Here is an 8117-nt window from a genome sequence, read left to right on the forward strand (position 1 = left end):
ACATGTGGTGGTTGTGCCCCTGGGACCAAAGTAATGCTATGATCATCTTCCCCTCTCGAGGGTGGAAGCTCATGAGGCTTGTCAAAGACCTACAGATGGTTGTTTAATACATATTGCATCTCAAGATGAATATGAAGAGAAGTGCGTTCGAAGGCCTGGATGGCATTAAATTGGGCTATAACTCCATGGTGGCCCTTTTTTAACAATTTTTCCATCCTATGTGAGTTGATGATAGAAGAAGTACCTGCGTGGAGTCCATGGAGGGTATGTCTGTGGTTATTCTGCTTGAAGCTCATATAACTCTTGGAAATCCATTGTGATTGGACCGAGTGTGCGGAGCCATTTAGCACCCAAGACAATGTCACACCCACCCATGTTGATGGAAAACATGTGGGTCTTTAGGTGATAATCGTCCATTTGAAGTTTGACATTTTCACAGCGGCCTTGACATTTCATTGTCTCCCCATCAACAATGTGGACCTGGAAATTAGAGACTGCTATGACAAAACAATGCACTGCTTCAACGACTCTTTGATGGATAAAATTATGCGTACTTCCACTATCAATCAATACTACTACAAGGTGATGCTTAATAAAACCTCTGATTTTGAGAGTTTTGGGAGAAGAAATTCCTGCCAAAGCATGAAGCGAGATAACTTGTTCTTCAGGTGTAGCTAGGACCTCATTATCCGTCTAGTTGCCCTCATCTTCCTCCTTTGGTCCCTCAAATGATGGGGCTTCCTTAGATGAACTGTGATTAGTAGCATCAATTTGAAATAATTTGGATTCCTTGCATTTATGCCCCGGGGATTATTTCTCATCACAGTAGTAACACAATCCTTGCTTTCTTCTTTCCACCATTTATGCTAGTGACACCTTTTGAACCTTAAGTGTTTGGGTAGTGCTCGGAGCCTAGGTGGGCTATCCCTTGGCTCTGAAATTTAGATGAGTCGACTGGGCCGCTAACCCACGTTCTACTTCACGAGCTATCTTGCAAGCTGCCAGCCATGAGACTGGGTGTTGTAGTCAGACGTGGGCTTGTATGGCATCTTTGAGACCACTGGTAAAACATTCCAAGTAGAATTCATCTACTAGACCTCCTGTGCGGAAGGCTAATGATTCAAAGGCTTTAATATATTCTTGCATTGCGCCAGTCTGTTGGAGCTTAGTAATACGACCCAAAAAGTTAGATTCATGATCAAAGCAATCAGAAAGGGCTTTTGAGAATATTTACCAAGTCAATGGCATTGCATAGCAGCGTTGATGCCACTGCCACCATTGTCATCTTTCTTGGTCCAAGTACAGGCTTCCCACACTTAGCTTAGTCGCATCATCTCTGATGTGATTCAATGTGAAATATTGCTCCATTTGTGCTAGCCATATGTTTGGATGAGAGCCATCAAATTTATACATGTCCAGCTTGGGTGGTTGAAGCTGGGATTGTTGGTGGTTTCCATAGAAGTGAAGAGAATGGCTAGACTCGCCCTCAAGGTTTTCATTAAAATCATATGCCTCTAATTGTGCCCCTGACTTTTTCTTTGTGATTGTGTCAGTTAAGGTCTGGGTTTGCTTCGTTAATGCCTCCAACTTTTCTTCAAGCGTGTCGATCTTCTCATTGGCCATAGCTTGAGCTCTGGTTTGTACCATGCACTGATCTAGTGAACTTGTCATTACTGTGAAAAAAAAATTGGGCCACCCAAAATTTTGATGCTGACAAGTGAATGGTACCACCTTGCTCAGCCCATTGACCTGATTCTTATGGGCTAAGTCTCCTATAAGCGTCCCGGGAGGGTCTCCAAAAGGAGTTTTACTCCTCGCTTAGGAATACTACAGTAGCCGATTCCCAGAAAAGTTAATTCTACCCAATGTCCTACGAGAATCATGCCCAAGTATAGGAGCCACACAAATATTCAGATCTGTTGGCGAAACCCTCAACTACAGAGTATGAGTAGGAATGTGGCAATGATTAAACCCCTGCTACGAGACCTGAATGACGAATCCGATTGTTGCGACTGCTACAAAACCAAAACTGCTAGATCCGAATGGTGGATCTAATAGATCCGATTGGCGGATCTGATAGATCTGAATGGTGGATCTGAGAGATTTGAATGGCGAAATTGATTGTTGAGGCTACGACAAAACCTAACCTGCTAGATCTGATATGGAAAAGATGATGCATGATCTAGAGAGAGATAAGGGAACTATGGTCTCAAGGAGTGTCAGGTGCTACAGATCGCAATATACATAAGGGTCCCACAGCAGTACTCGGCCCAATCTTTCCGTGCACTAATCAAGGAGGATCAATTGTACCATTAGCTCTACAACCTGACTACCCTATTGTACGTGCGAGTAATCTCCCCGAGTGTTTTTCTCGATGTACTGTAGTAGCAAGACAGTCAACGGTTTATCTATGGCAAGGTTTCAAGAGAGCATAGGGGGCTTTCGATATACCCATAGGGTACTTGGAAGACAGTCCATGCGTGGTTCTGTCTAATGTGCCACTACTCGAAGGGGTACCCAGAGGGGTTACAAGGGAGTCCAACAAGCATGACCACCTCTTGTATTTCCTATGTGCATGCCTCCCCAAATCCACAGGTTTATGCACTCAATGACAGATCCCGTCGTTTAAAGACGCTAGAACACATCTCTAGCCAAAAAAAAATCCTGCTAAAAATGGAGATCCCACTGGCCCTGGAAAGTGATCTGATGCCACTTGTTATGCTCTTGACCTGCAAGAAGATACTAGAATACCATGTATGCAAAGAAATATACCTAGAACATAGAACAATAAGAAATAATAGCATGTATTTTATTATTCATGAAGGAAAGCAAATGTTCACTTGCTTCTTCGAGGGGGCAACCTCCAATAGAGCTGGGCTCAATTACAAAATAAGACATGACCCTCCTCAAGGGGAGTCTCTATCCTTTATATAGGATTCATACATGAAATACACGGGTTAGTACCATGGTTCTTATTAATACCATCTATCTAATACCATGGCCCATTTGCAACTAACTGTGGTCCCTTCTTTAAATGCGGATCAACCACTTACAATTATTAATATGGGCTTTATTGACTCTTTAACTAACTATAACTATGACTCGACCCTATTACATAAATAAGGCGGGTAGGGTTGGACCCTAACAAAAACACCTTTGATTCGTCCCCTAGAAATAACATTCTCTGCTTCTGGGTCATTCTTCCTAGTGTTCGGCATCGTTTGGCCCATTGAATATCGTCTTCTCATAGATTCCTGTGATATCAATAAGAAACACGCAAAGAATTGCAGCCCTAAGTGATGCATATGGACGAAAGATCAATATTGTTTCAATTATATTGAGAGCTTTGATCCAATGGTAGCAAACATTTTAATCGTTTAACATCAAATTAGAGGGATCATAGTAAGACACGTAAGACAATAGGGGATTTGATTTCAAAGGTAAATACCTTACGATGTAATTATAATCTTTTGATAACATATACTAATTTTTATTATTATCATTTTTACTAAAAATATTTTTGGAGTGTAAAATAATAAATACTTATATTTATTATATGTCTATGTTGATTTAATGAGAGTTAATATATTTTAGAAAATGTGTAGTTAACAGTTATAATAATAATCTATTTTTTAGATTATGGCTAATTTGGAAATGAAATTATAATTGGAAGCCTACATGATCTTATTGAAATACCATATTTTGTGAGATAGGGGGCAAACATCTAAATATGATTTTTTTATTTTTTATTTTTTTTGTAAATATTTTTTTTTTTCATTTATGTTAAAATATTACAACAATGTCTTCTATTTTCTAGAATCCTACTAGCCTCACCCTTACAATATTCGTTTTTCAGTAGGTAGTTGCCAAAAATGACTACACAATGCCTAAAGCATATAACAATACATAAATCAAAGGGAACAAGAGACCAAAACACCATTAACGTCAGCACAAAAAAAGAGTTACTATGAATATGATGACGTTACTAGTGTAGAGTTCTCTAAGTCACAAGTAAAAAAATCTTGGGGTGGCCACACACTATGTAGGAGGGAAAACCTCTATGCCTCCCAGGAGAAGAACCTTCTTAGAAAATACAAACAATCAAAAATTCAAGAGAATACAGTTAACTGAAGCCCCAAAGAAAGATATAGAATTGGAAACCTTGAGTCCACAGGGAAAGAGAACACAGTACCAATATACAAGCTAAGCTACCAAGTACCCTCCTTGATGAAATCTAAGCTGCCAAATGTACAAAATGTTATCAAGAAGTCTAATGGATTGGGGCTCCTCTTTCAGGCCATCCTTTCCAAACATAAGCCAATACAAAGCTTACTCAATATAGTGTTGAATGATGTTGTCATCGATGCCAACATTGATGCTTGAATTCTCTTAATATTTGTTTGGATTACATTATTTGAATCTCCAATGGTCAAGAAGCCCTAAAAGACCTAGAGGCCCCACATGTATTGACAACTTTGAAAATTAATATCAGTGGATATGATCCTAATACCACTATCATTAGATGATCTTTGTCGTGTTGCTTCCAGTGGTATATGACATGCCTCATAGTTCACCTCTGAATGAGAGTTACGATAGATCAATGGTTAAGGCCCCCATCTTGTGGTCATATTCCCCAACAAAATGATGGCAACCACTCATTAGGTATTTATTTAACTAATGGCCATAGAAGGGCTTTCATGAGATAGTACTGAATTATTATTGAAGGATCTTCATGAATTATTATTAAATCAATTTCCCTTTAATATTACCGAAGGATTTTATTGAATTATTATTCAATGATTTTCTCTCTAAATCCTTATTACCAGACAATTTTTGCTTAAATTTTGATCTAGTAATATTTTTAATAATTTTGGTGGTTAGTAGAAATGTGGTTATCCTCCTAACATTGTTCAATTTATAGGATGATATTTGTTGTAGCATTTTTTGGTTTTGATAAGATAGAATAAATTAGTCAAAAAATACATAAAAATATTTTGAAAAAATGTTAAGTTAGGATATGGACATAACAATATTGAATAAAATGTTAGTTAAAAAAAAAAAAAATCTTGATGATGATGTCCATATCAAAGAAAATGTTAGGTTAGATGTCCTAAAAAATAAAGACAAAAAGAAAATGTTAGGTTAGAAAGAAAAGAAAGCAAATAAACTCTGAAAGTGAGCAAGTCTAAATGCTGCTACTATTTTTCTCCAAAAAAATGGTTGTGTATAGCTTGTCATAAATGCCACAACCCATGACAGTCAAACTGTTCAATCTTGACTATTTCATGCTTTAAATTTGATGTTATAGTTAGAGAATAAAGATCTGGCCAAACTGTTTAATCTTGGTAGATCAGTAGTTAGGTAGAGAATAATAAGGTGCTCATCAGTTTAATCTGAGCCCTTGGATGTTATAAGGTTAGAATTAGATAGTTTGCTTTTGTAAAATAAAAAGAAAGGAAAAAGGTTTGCTAGCTTAAATGCACTCATTAAGTGAAGGAAAAATGATAGGATAAGCAAAGGGTAAGTAGAGAAAAGTTGCAAAAGTTTGATGATTGATTGGACAAAATGTACATTTATCATGTTTTACCATATGTTTCTATGTCCATGATGAAGGTCCACAAGATAAATTAATTAACTTCCCATTCATCTCCACTTATCCCTATATTCACTAATTTCCCCTTCATACATTCATATCCATTGATTTTTCATAAAAACCCCTTTTCCTAAGGTCAAAACCCTTTTTGCCTAGGAAAAATGAAAAACCCATGTTAAATCCCCTTTTACACGAAAAACCCACAAAATTTGTTTAGCTAAGTATTGATATATATATATATATATATATATATATATATATATATATATATATATATATATATATGTGAAGGCGAAAAACTTATTAAAAAACTTTATATTTAGCGTATTCCCTTTTCTGCCTATATTTCCCCATTTCGCGTGTATTTCCCCTTCTCTGCTCATATTTCCATATTAACACTAACATAATGTATTAAACCCCTAAAAGTCCTTTTCCCATATATATAAACACCTTTATTAAAATACCCCAAAACCTTTAGTTTTATTATAAAAACTAAGTGTTTAATAAAATATCGCATCGCAAGCCTTTCATGTGAATGCACCTTTCGCATTGCGATATGCGATGCATGATAGACCTGGACCTAATGCATATATATATCATAACTCATACCATATCGCGTCCGCCTCCATCACAAGTCCTGCTAAAGCAATAAACCTCTACCAGTTGTGGTCTCCGATTGCGATAAGAACCCAGACTCGATGCATTATTAACCATGATATATTTCTACATCGCGTCTGACCCTTATCGCATTCATTTGCTACGGGCCTTCCTTCACTTAGCCCCAATTTCGATATGCGATGAACCCGAACCTGACTACATTTATCCGCCCTTGTTCATAAAATTTCAATTCTGCCATATGTGTTTTGCGAATAATTTATTTGTTAAAAGGTTTTTACGATTTTAACAAAGAAATAGCCCAAAACCTCCATTTAACCACTAATCTCAGTTTAACCCATAATAAATCCATTTTCCGCCATAATTAATCATTGGGCCCCTCCATTGCTCTTTCGTGCTTCTCTTTCACTCCTCCACCATTCGATTACGACCATTGAAATCCAACAACCCTCGGAAATTTTGTGTTGGCTCTCTGTATGAGCATTACCCACACGAAAAGCAGTATTCCACTAATCCCCTTTGCTACATGTCAAGCTTAGAGCATTACGGGTGACCCCCTCCCAAAACTAGCCACACCTTATAAGCGATGTGAAGAAAACCAAAACCGCCTCCCACATAACGACAAAATGACCACTGTTAATTTTGCCCAATATTTCAAAAAGAAATCCATTTCTCTGTTTAAACGCAAAAATCACTATTTTGCCTTTCTTTCACCTATTTTTACAATAAACCTTTCATAAGCCTCTGCGACCCAAAAAACCATCATTTTACCTTCTGATACGGTCTCGACTCCTTCCAATTGCCTTTCAAGCTCAATAAAGCCGTTGACCACCCTCTTTGTCACCCTTGTTTTTCTTATCAGTCTCTGTGTTTTGCAAGTAAAGCTTCTGTTCCCAGCTTACAGAGAAAAAGCCTACGTACAATTGGAAGACAAATATGAAGATCATATCAATTTATTTTACCCTGTAACATAAAATCTAATTAGTGATTTACTGTTGAAAAACACACTAAAAACCTCAAATGCACTGTAAAGGTAAAAAGAAACAACAAAGGTTACTCAGCAGGGTCAAATGATTTTGCAGAATTTAAAGAGTATCAGATGAAAGATCAAATGAAGGAGTTAACTAGCGCAAAGGACTCAAAAAATCTAACAACTTAAAGGGCAAAATATCAAACAACAAAGCTAGCACAACCTGAATAAAAGGGGACAACAAGAAGCAGTTCAATAGCTGCCCCTATCTTATTGTATGAAGATCTTTCCTTTCCTAGAATAAAGCTTAATCAGTTTTAGGACATTTCCTTAGTTTCATTATTGTATAAATAACTCTCTTCTCGAGATGTTAATGGTTCGAAGTTGAAGGTTTATTATTCATTGCTTGTTAGGTAGTGTCTGTTCATTCTACTTTGAACTTGGAAGCCACCTTTGAAGGAAGCTTTTGCAGGCACTTGATGTAATCAGTTTTTCTGGAACCTTAATACAAAGCAAAGGATTTTGAATTTGGCTTTACATAGTTTGAGTTATCTTGTAAGTTTTTCCAGTTATCAATCATTATGTTTTTCTTCATATGCTTATGACTTATAGAGATATCTAGGTAGGAATAATTGTGTCTCAATTAATTCCTATAAGCTCCTGAAGTGATCATCTATTAAGAGAATGGATTAATGAACTGTCTGTTTAGCTAATCCCCTCTAATCAATAAATCATCAACATCTTATGTACGGTTAAGTATATTTCCTTGAACCTTTGGAATGTAGTTTAGAAGGTTTTCACATTTACAATTGTTCTTTTTTATAGTATGAAACTATGATAATCATATTATTTCCTGTCCTCTTCTCACCACTATTTTTTATCTATATCACTGTGTGAAGCTTTATAACAGTCCTTTGTTGAAGTATTAATATAACCCAA

This window comes from Pinus tabuliformis, chromosome 2_1, assembly GCF_031772625.1.
Source record: "Pinus tabuliformis cultivar Carrire ecotype Pingquan chromosome 2_1, CPIR1, whole genome shotgun sequence".
In the NCBI taxonomy this organism is placed as follows: domain Eukaryota; kingdom Viridiplantae; phylum Streptophyta; class Pinopsida; order Pinales; family Pinaceae; genus Pinus; species Pinus tabuliformis.